This window comes from Mangifera indica, chromosome 3 (assembly GCF_011075055.1).
Source record: "Mangifera indica cultivar Alphonso chromosome 3, CATAS_Mindica_2.1, whole genome shotgun sequence".
Lineage (NCBI taxonomy): Eukaryota > Viridiplantae > Streptophyta > Magnoliopsida > Sapindales > Anacardiaceae > Mangifera > Mangifera indica.
In genome coordinates, this window is record NC_058139.1 from 426,826 (window position 1) to 444,063 (window position 17,238).

At 33.0% G+C, this 17,238-nt stretch overlaps 1 pseudogene; it reads left to right on the forward strand.

The window, feature by feature from the left end:
* Positions 1-6,832: 6,832 nt before the first annotated feature.
* Positions 6,833-11,272, forward strand: LOC123212075 (annotated as a pseudogene).
* The last annotated feature ends 5,966 nt before the right edge of the window (positions 11,273-17,238 follow it).

Sequence of the window (17,238 nt, forward strand, 5' to 3'; positions counted from 1 at the left end):
ATAATTATACCTAAGAGTATTTAAATAAAATAATATACTAGTATTCTTTTATTACCTTAAATCAAATATAATAATTACTTATCCCTATCCAATTTATCAAATTTCATCAAACATAATAATAATTTGTACTAAGTAATCCTCAAGATAATCTATCTTTAAGGTAATCATCCAATTTTAATAATAAAATATTTCTCAAATCAAACACCCCCTCAAATGAATTTGAACTCTAATTCATTTGAGCTAAGTATGAATTTAAACTTAAACAACTCTTATCAAACTCAAATCAAATCTTGTATTCGGCTTGATTGGGCAAAACACTCAACCGATTTGACTTAGATCCATCCTATTATATATGAACATTTTATGCATGAAATGAAACGTGTAAAGCAGGAAGCAGTGATTATCTTAATCACCGTAAACTGTGGCTGATATTATAGCTTCTTCCAGCCCGTATTAACAAGGCCATCTATTCTAATATGAGCTTTAACGATGTAATTATAAATAGTACCACCAGAAGACAACTGCTTCCATGGAAAATGACTTGACTTCACCAGCAACCATCACCGGTATGGTATAGCCTTCAAAAACGACTTGACAATAATTACTTGATCTTACCATTTGTATTATCATGGCTGGTCTGGTTCAATTGGGAAAAATATCGAACATTTTGACCATATCAAAATGGATAGAATCACTATTTATTTTCTCATTTTTTGGTCATCGAAAAATACTAAAGAAAAGTTTCAAAAAGGGTGAGTGAAGTATAGCAAGAACGATTTTCTTTAAAATCTCTCTTTGTTGTGTCTCAATTCATGATACTCATATCCTCGTCTAGTTTCACAGTGTTTCATTACTCCCTCTCATAAGATCACTCTCAATCATGCTTAAAATCTCTCTTTGTCACACAATGATTGTCATGCAAATTCTCGCTCTTGAAATTATGGTCACATTAACCCTTTTCATCCTCATGCTTCAAGGATTTTAGACATAACAATGGTCGATGGAGGTTATACTCTCACATGGTTTCTTTCATTGATCGTCAAAGGTAGTAGTAACAATTATTGAACTTTTTGTACTCTAATCTCAACCTTTGTATATATTATTGTTTTCTTAACCTTTTTATTTATTATTATTTGAGGATAGACTATTGTTTAATTTAAGTGAAAGTAGAGGGTATTTTTATTTTTTTCAATAAATTTATTAAAAATATTAATTGATTATTAACAAATTTCACGTATGGATGGAACAATTAAAAATTTAAATTTAAAAAGACAGGAAATACTGTTTTATCAAAATTGGGGTGGAGAATAGCCATTCCCATTAACCGTTCACATGCAGACCAGTTTTTAATATGGCTTGTCACTTAAGATTGGAATGGGCTGTCTGTTCTGGTGTGCCAAAATTTGTGCAGTCACATCTTCAAGCTAAATGATTAAACGGTGGTGATTTGTTGGTTCAATCCCCGTCTTGTAATAATGACGGTGATTGATTAAATGGGTCCTCCATCTTCCCATACTTATCAAAACGTGGGCCCCACGTGGGCTTTCTTTTAGAACAAATTGCTATCATTTCCATTTTTTCTCCTCTGCTTCGTCTTTATCTCATCTAATCATACTCCCACCTTCTCTGATCCACTCTCAGTTAGTCATGGGTACAAATTTAGCCGAACAACATGAAGGCCCTCTAATTTAAGGTAGTTTCGAATAAAAAATGGGATAAATTAAGTTTGTTTCACTTAATAATGATGAAATAATCGTCTTAATATTTTTTTTAATATAACTCAAATTAAATTGTAAATCAAGTCTAAATTGTTCACCTTAACTCACAAATTGGATTGAATTATATTTCATTTAATTCAAATTTAATTTGATTTTAAAAATAAATCAAACTCTATTTAAATTTGAATTAATTAAATTTAAGTTAAATTAAATTAAACTAAATCAAATTGATTATCAAATCTGAACTATCTTGATTTGGATCGACCGTACTTTCATCCATCATCCATGCATGCATGCATGCATGATTCTGACTTATGTTTGGAATTCGGAAGCGCTTTCCTCAAAAGCACTACTTCTGTAGCACAGTAGCGTCTATGGTAGTGGAGAATGGCGGCGAATGGAAGCCGTCAGATGTGGGGTATGGTAGGGCCACCGAAATTTGCTGGGTTAGTAACGAAACGGCGTGTCCCACCATGAAAAAGCAAAGGCAGCGTGTGGAGTGGGTGGTGCTGCTGCAGTTGCTGGTGGTGGTGCTCTTGTGGGACCCTTCTCTCATGCGCATGCCAAATCACTTCAAATTCCTACCCATCCAAGTAAGGAATCTAATCACAACCGTCTGATCTTGAATTTACCAACCTTCTCTTGTATGATATCACGTGATGACCTTCTTCTTGACGTGGACCGCATGTCCTAGTGGATTCCACGTCAGCTTCATAAATTATGGGCCAAAAAAGACTTGTTCCCACCCAAGTTATATTAAAACATCCAAATTTTAAAAATTTAAACACTTACTCATAAATCAAATTCTATTAAAAATTTCAGTTAAAATTAAAAATAAAATTATTATTTAACAAAAAAATTTTAAAAACTAAACTTTCTTGATATTTCTCTCCTTAATTTTAAAATCTCATATTTCCCCTTCCAAATTTTCCTTTAAAATTTGAAAAATAGTAATTTTCCTCTAGAGTTATCTCTCCTCTCTGATGACTGATTTTTTTCCGATTGTTAGTCAACCTTCCCTCCTTTTCCATTGGTGCTCCTCTTTCTTCCCTCCTTTTTCATCAGAGGCGAAAATCGTTGTCTTCATTTGACTAAGACAAATGGTCTTCGTCTTCGTCTTCATTTGAGACGAATACGTTCTATCTTTGTCTGAAACAAATACCACAATTTCTATCTTTGACGAAGAAGAAGGGAAGAAGGAGGAGCACTGGTGGAGAAGAAGAAAGGAAGGTTGGCCGATAGCCTAGAAGGAATTTGTCGTTGGAGAAGGAAAGAAATTTCTAAGAAAAAATTGTCATTTTTCAAATTTAAGTGGGGTGAAGCTAGATTTTTAAATTGAAGAAAAAATATGATAAAATTTTAATTTTTTAAATTTTTTTATTAAATAATAATTTTATTTTTAACTTTAATCAAAAGTTTTAACAGAATTCGAATCATAAATAAATAAGTGTTTGAATTTAAAAAAATTTGAGGATAAGATTTTGAGTTATTACTATGCGTTAGGTGGGAACAAGCGTTTTGGCGTAAATTATATTTGATGTCACCAACTTGATGACTTGGTCGTATGGCTTGCAAATTTAATGATCAACAATCAACATCCCTGGATGGCCCACGTCACTCGTAGTACTAAAACAAATGTGTTTAATATTATACTTTAGATACCCTCAATTGACATTTGGGTGGACATATAACTCATCAGAGATTTAGTGGGTCCCTTCTAAAATCTGCCTCGCTGAATCAACGGTTGTAATAACCGAATCACTGCATATTGCATCATCGATTTGATTTGTTAATTAATTTAATTAAAGTTTTGAGTCCTTTGACCATACAAATACGAATAAAAACGCACTTACATCCAAGTTTACATCTTTACAAATTTGCATGTGTAAAGTTTTTACAAAATAAATAAATATAAAAATAATATTATAATATTTATTTTTAATATAAAAATATATATTTATATGTGTTATTATTTAATTAATATTATTTTTCTTTAATTCAAAATTATTCAATTATATAATAATATATATTTACTGTATATCTATTTATATACTCAAAATAAATACATATAATTTTATTGTAAATATAATGGTTGTTACCTGATAATAAGGTTAGATGAGATACATATTAACTCTAGGTCCAACCGTAATTAGGATTAGAGGTAGATTCAATTTGAATTATTCAAACTTTGATTGATGTTTGATTCAAATGAGTTGTGTTCAAATTAAGATAATCTTAATTTGAGATCTAATTGAGTCAAATCAACTTAATCTAGATTTGTCAATAATTTTATCAACTCGAATGACTTTCTATTTTCTTGGACAATTTTGTATTTTTTACAAAAAAAATTTCTTTATTTCTAACAATTATTCTTTTTCTTTAACAATTTTTTTAACAAATTAATTGTTAATTAAGCAAATCAAACTAAATATTGAACTAGTTATTTCAAGTTTAAAATAAGCTTGAGTAACTTTTATTGAAGTTTAACTTAACTCGAATCCACCATTAATTCATATCAAACAAATAAGTTCAAACTCAAACAAAAAATTGAGTTAATTTTCTTAAATGAGTCAAATTTGAAATTATTTCTAATATTTTTTAAAATAAAATTACTTTTAATTTAATTTTAAATTCTAGCTTTACAAAACCAAATCAAGCTCGAGATAAAGGAGTTTCAACTTAATTATCTCGAACTAACCCTTGTTTAGGCGAATTCATCCCTACCTTTCCTTTGCACCAGATAAGGATCATGTGCATATGGCCAACCAAGTCTTAGGAAGGGAGTAAATTGATAAGATAAGGCGAATTCCAATATTAGTAATGAGCCAAACGCGGCATTAAAAAGCGGTATTAGTAGTATAGCAGTAGCCAGCCAGCCAGCGCCTCAAGAAGGAAGCGAGGACCACAAAACAATCACAATTGAGAAAAGCAACTCAAGTGAAATTAATCATTCCCGCATATAGCGCCTAATGTCTAAGCAGAAGAATCTTTGTTTTCTGGAAGTTATTCTTGAATTGGGATTTAAAATAAATCTCGTCAAGTCATCAGATGGTGTTAAGTTTTGGATTTTTTTTAAGAGTCTGTTTTTTTGTAGTTGTTGAAAAGCTATTAAGAATAATATATTGAGGAACAGGAGCAGATTTTATATGAATAGTTTAAAATCCAATTTGAGTCAAAATTGAATTAATTAAGTTTGAGCTAAAAATTTAATTTATTTTTAAGTGAAGTTCAAGTTTTAGTTTACTAATCTCAAACTATAATTTTTGAATTTAAATCGAGTTTAAACTAACTCTATTAAAGACTGGAAGTGATGTAAATATTTTATTTATCGATAAAATATTAAGACTATATTAAGGAGTAGGATTGAATTGAATTCAAGGACTTCAAACATGATCATTAATCTCAAATTAATGATCTCTTTTGTATTCAAAATGATATTGAGCTGGGTTTTATCTGGTTTTATTCAAATCCAACCGGTGCCAAATCTAACTTTATTAAAGAGCGGAAGCGATGTGAACACTCACCCGTCCATGAAAAGAAATCAGATGACTTTGTACAAATGGTAGGGCAGAACAAAGTGTAAGAATTGGTCACAAGGACAATGGTTGGATGAAAATTGAAGGCCATAATCTTACTAAATATGGAGATTTTGGACCACAGTTAAAGCAAAGCCCATATTAATAACCACCTTAATTAATAATCATGGATTACCATGTTTTAATCATCTTTAGTGTTTGTTGGTCAGTTGGTGGAACATTTCAATGGAATAAATTATGTGCATGTACTAGATAGACTACGTGCTTTCTCACATGAAAGGGGGGGACTTGGACAACATGGTACTAGACATGACACATTGTCATGTGCTTGAGTGGGTGGAGTTTCAATTAAATCCACTATTCGAATGAGTCAAGTGATATTGTTTATTCTTTGATAATACTGCTTATCACTTGACGACCATTTAATAACATTAAGCAAGCATTTTGAATTAATTTAAACAGGACATTATGACTTTCACATCCTTTGCTCGGTTCGGAACAACTACACCCCATTCAATCCACATTGGGTGATTGGGTGGGCTTGGGTTTTGGTTTGTTAGGATAACTGGGAAAAGAATGAAAAGGGTCCATGTTTAGCTTTATTTTGCATTGAATGTAGTAGTCATGGGCTAACAGCCTTATGAATGTTATCATAGTGAAACAAGCTAACATCTCTCATTTGTGATCTGTATTTTATTATTAGTACTGGACCGATCCTAAGTCAGATCAAGTTCAAATCGCTGTTAGGCTTGGATTGGATTGGGTTGAACACTTTGGTCTTATCATCATCACAACAGTAAAGTTCATCTCGTCCACGATTATTCTTTTGTTTAATAATTTAAAATTTACTAAAATTATATTGGATTTTGAACTCTTCTAAATTAAAAAAAATTCATTCATACTATTCAAGTCAAGTGTCAACTTTGACATATATAAACTTGCATGGCTGGTCTGTTGCCAACCCAAGGAGTGATGTGACAATATCTTCATCAAATTCTTGGTGTGATAAATGGAATTACTCAACCCAAAAAAAAAACAACAATTATTGAATAAAATTCATCAACATTTACGTTCCAACCAACTGTTCTCTGAATTATGAAGCACACATATAGTGAGATTGGATTTAAACAAGGTTTTTGAAGTTATGTTGAATCAAAAGACCCAAACCTTGGTTTGAAATCCATTTTAATAAGGGATAATTTTAGTTGAAAATTCTTCCTATTTGTCTAAGTTTCCGGTTTAAGTAGAAATGATACATTAGATAAAATGGTATATATACCTCCGATAAGATAAAAATACGCCTTTAACATTGGTCTAATAAGCAATCAGAATGTCTATTTCTTTATCTTTAGCAGTATCTTTGATGGGTTTTATGAGATTTTGGTGGATGGGGCTGACATGATTGACCTCCATAAATTTACTAAAATTTGAAGCTGTGACCTCCTCCATTTTCAATATCTCCATGAGTTGTTAGAGAGTAACTTGGACTCAAAGCATCCTAAAACCTGCTCAAACTTAAATTACAAGGATTAACAGGATATGGGGTCTGCACTTCATAAATAGAATAAAAGTGAAAATGTGGCGAGAGGTCGAGTGTAAAGTGATTCTTTAACCCTCAATTTTTTAATGGGTCTGTGAAGGTTGAATTGAAACAGTAAAAGGAAAGTGGGTGGAGAGTTTCGTCGGTCAAACGGATCCCGCGGCATTATATCTAAGTAAAATTGGTGAAATCAGTTGAACTAGAAAGTAAGAATCTAAGTCATATCCCAGATGAGACCAAATACCAAGTCATATGGTAGATGGAACTTAAGTAGAGAGAGAGAGATATGCTCCGGCTGCGGAAAAAAAAAAAAGCCCTTCTTAGAATTTTCAAGTACGCTTTATCTATTTTTCTGCTCTCATCTTCGTACTGACCGACCCCAAAATTGAGGTTTTTTGACCTTTCTTGTCTTGTTATTTTCTTCGATTTAAATATTGCATTTTTATTTGTTTCTAATTTTAGATTTAACCTATTATTTTCCTCTTTGAAGGGGAACTTGAACTTCATCGCAAAACTGGAAAGGAAATTACGCAGTTTTGTGGGGCTTTAATAGAATTTGGTATTGACCCAGGTAAACAAGTCACTTCTTCTTTCCATAAGTTTTTTGTTTCGATTTGTTTGTTTGAATGATTTATGCTTTGTGTTTCTTTCTCTTGCGATTAAAGTCAAATTTTATGCTTTGATTGTTAATTTTCTGTTTTAGATGGTTAGAGTCGTTGTTTCTTTCAATTTTTTGGTCTACTTTGTGGGATTTTATACTTTGTTACAAGATCTGTATTTGGTTCCATGGATTTGTTGTTGTTGATTTTATAATTTGGGTTGTTTTACCTGAGTAAGGAGGATCATAATTTATTATTGCAGTGAAAGTTTGTTACTTCACCAGGGGTTAATAGAAAGTTCTTATATTTTCTTGATTCAGAATTGAATGGGTTGAGACTATACAGCAAGAAAAATGAGGGGTGGATATATTGAAGAGGAAGAGGATTTATTCTTTGATACCCATGAAGAGATCTCTTCTGTGTCTGATCGTGATTCAGATTTTTGTGAGGGCTGTAGTTCTTCTGGCGTTGAGCTAATCGATAGTGTAACAGGTTATTCACAACATGAATTTTGGACAAAATATCCAGAAAGTGTTAATAAGCGTCGCAGTAAGTTTTTAGAATTGACGGGTTTGAGTTTAAAGCACAATCTGATCAATGCAGAGGATTCAGGGGATGAATCATGTGATGGCATTCAACTAGATATCAATCGAATGATAGAAAAGAGTGGGGCAGTGTTGAGGACCTCTGATTTTGAGGATGAGATTTACTCCAATCAGTCATCCATGTCTTCTGAGTTACTGGAAGCACAAGGATCATTAGAAAATGGTGCTGCTGATACTTTGGAGGATGAATTTGTGAGTGGATTTAAGTCTTCAGATAAGAGACTAAATTTCATGATGGGTGAGGTAAATCAAGATGAGATGCTTAGTGGACTACAAGAAATGGGTTCAAGTCGTTCTGTTAGTTTTGATGAGTTTCAGAGATCCTCTGGGTCATCATCTCCTTGGGTTCAGCGACTGCTGAGTAGAGGAAGTGATGAGGCGAGGGATTTGGTTGGTGAGAAAAGGAAAGTGAAGGTAGGATGGTTAAAAAAACTGTGTGCTGTTGCACATCTTGTTGACAAACATGAGACTGCTGCTTTAAGGCCTAGTGATCATGAACTCACATCAGCGGCGAGGATGCAAAGAGTCCAGGCACATCCACTTAAAAAAGGATCGAAGGAACTATCCTCCCTTTATACTGGACAAGAATTTGTGGCACATGAGGGATCAATTTTGACAATGAAGTTCAGTCTGGATGGGCAATACTTGGCTAGTGGTGGTGAGGATGGTACAGTGCGAGTGTGGAAGGTCATTGAGGATGATAGATTTGACAGATTTGATATTCAAGACCTTGATCCTTCATGTCTATATTTTACAATCAATCAGCTTTCCCAGATAACTCCACTTGATGTTGGTAAAGAGAAAGTATATAAGACAAAGAATTTGAAAAGCTTATCTGACTCAACTTGTGTTGTCTTACCACCAAAGGTCTTCCGGATATTGGAGAAGCCTTTGCATCAGTTCCAGGGACACAGCAGTGAGGTTTTGGATCTGTCATGGTCTAAGAAAGGGGTCAGTGACATCCGGAAGCATTTAGTTTTAGTTAGCAGTTTCATTCATGATAAAGTTTCTATTCGTGTTCTAGAGTTTGAATTAATGTAGCTTTATCATTTTTACTCACTGCAGTTTTTGCTGTCATCCTCTGTTGATAAGACAGTTCGTCTATAGCAAGTTGGATGTGACAGATGTCTGAGAGTGTTTTCTCATAACAATTATGGTAAGCCTCTTGCTGCTTGTGTGACCACTTTTTAATGTATAGAAAAATAGGTTAGAAGATGGTAATATAAATGGTCATATTTGCGCTCCTTTCTATAATTTTATCCTTGTTTCGGGTTAATATTAGAATTGTTGATGCAGTGACCTGTGTTGCTTTCAACCCTGTGGATGATAATTATTTCATTAGTGGTTCAATCGATGGAAAAGTTCGCATCTGGGAAGTGCTTCACTGTCGTGTTGTAGATTACACTGACATAAGAGAGATTGTCTCTGCTGTGTGTTACCAACCTGATGGAAAGGTCTGATGAGATTCTTGCTTCTAGATCTTAGATACAAATGAAGAATCAAAACAAAAGACACTTGTTAAAGAATCTCTATGATTTCTCATGGCAGGGTGGAATTGTGGGCACAATGAATGGCAACTGCCTTTTCTATGATATTATAGGTATGCCTTTTTTTCACTCAAAACCAAATTATTTCTTTACCTATACTGGAAAGTCCATTCACCAGAAATACAATAAGCCAAGCATTTTATGAGTTTAAATTTATAGCTTTTAGTTTCTCAAGTTTTTGAAATCTCGTGAATTGAAGATATCTTTGTTAGGTAAAGAAGATGGGAAGTGTGGCTGTTTTTTGATGAAATCAATTATATTTGAGATTATCTGGTTACAAGTCCCTTCTGTTTATCAAAATTATCAATACAATGGCATTTGGTGATTTATATGATTGTTTATTTGAGAACACATGGATCTATTTCTAGTATTATTGTGTAGAACAATGACGATGTCATGGCTTAAAGAGTGCTGCCTTATTTTGGCTTTATCATGTTTTGTATAAAGCAGATAACAAACTGTATCAGCACGCTCAAATGTGCTTACAGGGCAAAAAGAAGTTACCAGGCAAGCGGATAACTGCCTTTCAGGTGCTTAGGTTTTCTTTTCCTTCTTATATTTGCATGTTACTTTGATTTGTTTCAGCTTTGTTCTTCTCATTTATCTGGTGAAAAGACTTGATTACATTTATATCTTCTCCAGTTCTCTCCTAGTGATCCAGGCAAATTAATTGTGACCTCTGCTGATTCGCTTGTCCGAGTACTTTGTGGGGCAAATGTCGTAGGCAAATTCAAAGGTGGGTTTGAGTGTGCTTATCATAGTATACTTTAAGTTATTGCATCGCATGATTCTACTTGGTTGATCTTATGTGAACATTTAGAATGAAATCTTGGTGGGTATAATATCTTTTCTAGTTTTGCGGTCTTGTGGTTGTCATTTGTTGATTGTTTAAATTTTCTTCCTCTGCCAGCATCAGGGTATCGGATTGCTGGAAGCCAGATGTTCGCAACGTTTACTTCAGATGGTAAGCATGTAGTTTCAGCCAGCGAAGATTCCAATGTCTACATCTGGAACTATCCAAACCAGGACAAATCTTCTTCCAAAGCAAAGAGCATTTGGTCTTGTGAGAGTTTCCCATCTCACAATGTATCAATTGCCGTACCCTGGTTTGGCATTGCAAACACGCCAGGAATATTTTTATCTCCAACATTTAGGGGAAACATTCACCCTAATAGCAGTGAAACTGAGCAGAAGCACGACAGTGTTGACGGTGAATCAGACCAAAAAATTTCCCACTCTCCATCAGATTGTTTCTCTTTGGCACGTGGGTTCTTGTTGGAGTATCTAAACAAGGGTGGTGTTGCTACTTGGCCAGAAGAGAAACTTCCGAATGCAAGTCCAAAGGCAGCTTTACCTTTAAGTAAATCAAAATTGAAGCTGTTGAAGAGTGCTTGTCAGAGCCTATTAAGTTCTCCACACCTGTGGGGTCTTGTAGTTGTTACAGCAAGCTGGGATGGACGGATCAGAACCTACCTCAATTATGGTTTACCCATTCGCCTGTAAGACCCTTAAGCATTGTGTTTTTGTTGTTGGGCATTTTGGGGACAAATTTGCATGGTAGCTCATCTGAGCATGTGCAGTGGGATATAGAATGGAGTATAGATAGATAAAAAAGAATTTATGAAATTGTATTAGTAGATCAACACGTAAATGCAAATTGTTATAATCATATTCTTTCATGTATAAGATGTAATAAATTCACATAAATCTCTTGAAACTCAAAAAAATACCTGGCTTTTGATGTGTTCCACTTTGGCTGGATTTGAACCATGCCAGTTAGGTTTAGATAGGTGTTTAGCTCAATTTAAACTGAATTAGAATTAGAATTTGAATTTAATAGTTTAATTTTACTTTTGTTGGAATACCCTTATGAGTGCGTGCGTGTGTGTGAGTGAGAGATACAAATTCACTAAGCAAAAATATCATCAAAAGAAAATTAATATTGGGTTTGAGTTAAGCTAAACCCAAACATTGGTTAACTTGAGTTTGGTTTGATTTTATCACGATTAATTTAAATCAAATTTAAATTGAATTTGAATTAAATAAAAATATTAATAAAAAATTATCAATAAAATAAATAATATTTTTAATAAGATAAATAATATAATTAATAAGGGAAATAATAAGATAAAAATTCTAACAACCTAGCTTAAATGGATCCCATGCCAATTTTAGCCGTTTCACCCTTGGGAGCAAGCGGTCATCTGATGTCAACGACAGAAATAAGTCACTTCAGCTTCGGAGAAAATAGCCATCAAAATACATAATCATAATTTGGACTTGCAGGCATTATTACTGAAGAAAAAGATGAAGCTAGATTCTGACATGACATCGACAGGTGATAGGCCATAGCTTTCAATTCATTTTGTAATGCTCTTATTATTTGAAAATTTAGCTTAAATATGTTTGTTTTTTTATTTTTTCTTCACAAGTGGGGAGGACTCGGAATTCCTCCACGGCTCCACCGCCACCCAACCAAATCGGGAAATTAATGGAACGGTCAGCATTATTTTATATTTATTAATGAGAGCTTCAAAATAAAACCCGCCACTGTCACTGCCACCGCCACTGCCACTGCCACATACGTTGGCTATAACAGTACGTTGCCTTCTTGGAACCAAAAACTCAAGCGGTATGAAAGACCTAAAATAAAATCATCTCATTTGCAGACAAAAGAAAACTAGTCCCTAGAAATATATATAAAATATCATGTTGATGTTGGACTGCCACGCCATCTGCTAATGTTATGAAGCACGTTGGTTCTATAATCAGGAAATCAATAATACAAAAAGTAAAACCAAACGTAGCGAAAAATACAATTAACTCCATTTGTCAAGGTCAATTATATCCCGTAATTTCAGCCTTTCGGTAATTAATTAGTGGATCAAGTACTTGATTAAGAGGAAAGATTAATTTATACTTAAATAATGCTCTTTCTAATGATATTAGTTTCGTTCGTTCAAATCCAATAATGATTTTTCTTGTTTTAACTCTAATGATTTTTCAATTGTCACTATTTATTAATTTAAATTGTTTTTTTTGTTTAGATTTGATTAGATTGAAATCCACTGCTGAAATTTAATTATAATACTAATAGAAGTACCCTAAATAAACATCAGCTGTATTCATCAGTGATGTACCACTGATAAATTTGTAATATAAGATGACCTATAAATTTCTAGTAAGCTAATGTAGTTGGAAATTATATCATAAATTTCTGGTTAACTGAAACCACCCATTCGGATAAGTACCTCCATATTTTGTATTAATTAATTAATTAATTAATTAATTAATAAATGAAACTACTAATTACGTTGCCAGTAATCAACTCATAATTTGAGCTTGCTTAGTTTGTAATATTAAAATCATTTTTTATAAATTACTAAGTTTTATCTTCATCTTTTAATATTTAAAAATATTTTTGAAATACCTTCAAAAATTATCTTTAGAGCTTAGAGATTTAGAAAAGCGAAAGAATAAACTGCTTTGCCGTTTTCAGTTTTACATGAACTATAAACTGTTAAGTTTGTATCTATTGATGTAATTTGCTTTTTTAAAAATTTCAATTTATTCTCTTTTCTCGTGCAACAATACAACTATATTTACATTTCAATATTAACGTGTTAAAGTTCTAACAATGAGGCAATGTTTAGGGATAACAATGGTCCTAATAAGTAATTAAAAATGATAATTCAACTTATCGAATTTGTTCCCAACCCACCCATTTTTAAATGAGAAAAAAATTCTCTAATTAGAATAAGTACGAAGATAAAGATAAATATATCTCTGATTTATTTTCTCCCTAATTTATCTCCTCTTTTATATATCTTTAACCTGAAAATCTTGAATTATTTTTTAAAGTTTTAGATTATTTTGAATACACTTTGGATATTTAATAAATATTCTATTATTTTTGTGATGAGAATAGGGAAGAAAATTTTGTTCTGAGAAGATGAAAATTCCCCATCATCCCTACATCATGGATGGAGCAGGGATGGGAAAGGTCTCTCTTGCAAGGACAAAGCTGACAATTAAGGTATTTGGCCGTGTCTCATCCTGTTGCCATCCCTAATTCTTACATTTAAAAATAAGATAACGATCATATAAAGTTAGTAATATTTATACTGAAGGAACACTAAATGGCAAATCATTCTCTCTTGGCAAGAAATATCTATCAGCAGGTTTAGGTTTAGACACGAGTTCCACCTCTAACTAATCACTATTTTGGAAATTACTCTGCAGATTGTAGTAATTTAATTACCCTATAAAAGGGACAACTATGGTCAAGTGAAATCAAATCATCATGATCGAAAGAAATTGGGAAGAAGAAGGTAAAAAGTCAGGACGATTTCAGAGAGAATGGCGGATAGAGAAGGGTGGTTGAGTTAGCATTACTTGTTAATTACCTCCATAAGCAAACAAGTCAAAACCCTTTTGAAGATCAGTTCAGTGAATTAAATTATTGTGGCCATGGAGATGGAAACATTGATACAAGGCCAAGTAATACAGAAGTAGCAGCAAATAGCTTTGAAAATGGAAGTGACGACCATGATGGTATTGGCGATGAGAGTGATGTTTCATTCCTGGACTTGGTGCCAGTTAAAGATAATTACATGCTAGACAAAATTATGGAGGAGTATCAGCAGCATCTGGAATTTGAGGACAATGTCTATGTCCAATCAGATTCTCCATTTTCTGTGAGACTAATTCCTGTTTAATACGATCAAGAAGAGGCATTTAAATGTAATGTTGTCGGATTCATGTCATATAAATTAAATTATATTGTAAAGCTGCTGCCACTTGCCTATCTTTTTTTTTTATACTTATTTCAGCTTTAAATATTGAACAATATGATAACATATATATTCCACTATGGTATTAAATTATAGTGGGATTTGTGTCTGTCGTTATCAATCCTGGCGTAGGTAATATTATAATCAATTAATTTTACCTCTAAAATTTAAAAAATAACACCCCAATCATTTGATCTGTATGTATATAATAAATATATATCTATTTTAAAGTCTTTTTCTTATCTGAACATTAGGTGAGAATTTGTCATTTGCCATTCTAAAGACTTTCGCTTATCTAACTAAACAGGCCTAGTTAGTGCTTTACCATTCCTCCCTCGCAGATTTTGTTATCAGATTACAATCAAAAGCTGGCTTTGTAATTTTAATGTGGGTGATTCATCTTTCCTCAAAGGGATGATAATTATAAATTCCAGAATATTAGCACTCATGTACCTTCAGTTCAACTATCATGCGTTTTAAATCGTGTATTTACTCTTATAAGATAAGATTTATATAGGCCGTTTCTCTTTGAAACTGAAGCCAACGATACGAACGATTATGGTAGAGAGACGTCTTTGGCTCTCAACCTCAGCCAATTTTATATAAGGTAATGGTTGCAAATTATATTTCATTGCTAGACTTTGTACCAATTGAAGATTACAAGCTAGATAAAATTATGTAGGAGTTTCAGCAGCTTTCTCACGTGAAACCGAATAGATCTATCACCTGTTGTGGGACTGAAATTGTTGATGTTAAAAATTGTATCAATAAGAAATATACTACTAAATTAGTAAGATTTGGATATATAAATATATGTATGATTGGTTTATGTGATTCAATCTAAATAAATTTGATATGTGTCTGTGTATGGTGTTATTATTGATATGAAAAATAATAATAATAATAATAATTCAAGCTTCCCCATAAAGAATTGTCTTCTTCTATTATGTAATAATTTCGACTAATGACAAGGTAACCGTTTTCCTGACCTAAGAAAGAGTGAATGCATTTTAACCAGTTCGCCGTTGAATTTCAGGGAAGTGACTCTACTCTACTCTACTCTACAACTATTTCTTGTAGGTCGCTAGTAATTGGACCTCGTTGGTCACCACCAGGGCTTTCAAGAGTCGCCTTGCCTCCGACTGCATGTGCGAGAGGGCAAAAATGACAGACACGAGATTATTTCACATATTAAATGCCTTCTGTTTAAAATGAAACCTTATTAAATTTTCTGCAACCTGGCCTGGATCAGCTTCTTGATGAACCAACCATATGGACCATCATCACTGGATTGTCAATTCAAAACAGCAATCCCTTTTCTATTTAATTCTGCCGAGTGAAAGTAACAACTAAAAACTTAACTGCTCCTAAGAACACTCAGAACTATAAAAGAAGGAGTAAAATGAAGTGAATAACTGATCGAATGAAACTGTGTGTAGATATTATTAAGGATGGTAAAGAATTATTGTCGAAAAATGAGTTGAAATAACGAAAATAGTAGAGAAAAGGTGAAAATTCTCTTTAGTCCGGATGATTTTATTTTTTTGAATTAACCCACAAATTTGGCTTAATTTTATTAATTGAGGCGAGGGTTCATTTCTTCCAAAAACAATCAAAATTGACGAATTTTCGTTCACGCAAATGTGTTGAACTGGCAGTGCTAACGATGGATGGTCCACTGTCACGTCATTTTAAGGGCCAGCGGTGGTCCACGTGGACATGTGTCTCGTCATTTTTATAGTTGTTGGCGATTCAAGTATATTTATATTTATGATTGTGGACTGGTTTCTTTCAGGAGCAATAAAAACGTCGTCTTTGTCTCATTATAAGGGTGATTGAAGCCCAACTCAAATTTACTTCCGCATCGAATAAGGTCTTTCTTGGTTTCCATTTTCTTGGACCCTTTTTAGGGAATCGAGAGAAGGGCAGATAGTGAATGTTTGTTGAGCAAGCATTGATACTAACCATCTTCGGCAAATAATTCAAACCCTTTTGAAGATCAGAGAGCAGTGTGATCATCTATAAATATTTATAAAACACATTTCGAGCATAATTCTCAGACGTACGTCTCACTGGTGTTTTGGATTGTGGGAAAACTGTCATGTTTTCTCTCTTTATTAATTTGTATAACTAGTAACTAAGAAAGAAAAATGGGAAGAGCCCCATGTTGCTATATATAAAGATCAGGTTCTGCATAGAGGTCCATGGAAATTTGGCTAAAAAAGCTGGTAAGAGTGGAAATATATATATCTCATGTGATGAAGAGGACCTTCTTTATAATCAGGCTTCATTGCAAAAAGGCTTCCAGGTCGAAGATAATAAAGACAGGGGAGTTGGTTAACTTTACGGTGTGGTGTTGGGCATGGTATGCACTATGTAGTAGAATAGGATAATCTTATTTTCAGAGCCTTGTCCTAAAGGATATAAATTCATTTATTATATGAGCTATTTAAAATGTCCTAAAGGATTATATTAACCATTGTCCATTAGTCCCTTGTTGAGTCCAAATAATAAATAAATAAATTCCACATTTTCAACTTAAAAAAGTTCACTATTATATGACCTATTTCATGGACGGCATCAAACATTATAAAAGAAGATGCCAAAGATATTCTTGCTGTTAATGGGACATATATATATTAAATTATATGAAATAGCAAAAGCCAAAATTACTCATGTCAAACAGGCGATTTAAAAAAAAAAAAAAAAGAATCAAAGAAATTAGCCAACACCACCACAGAAGACTAAGACGTTTCATGATTGACAGATCATCACATTTTGCGTGTTTTCTACCAAACAAAAAGATGGACAGATGAAACAAATATAGTATTTTTCCTTGTTAGTGTTGCAATTTCTATATGATTGATTTAATTTATTAATAATAACTAATAGATTTAGAA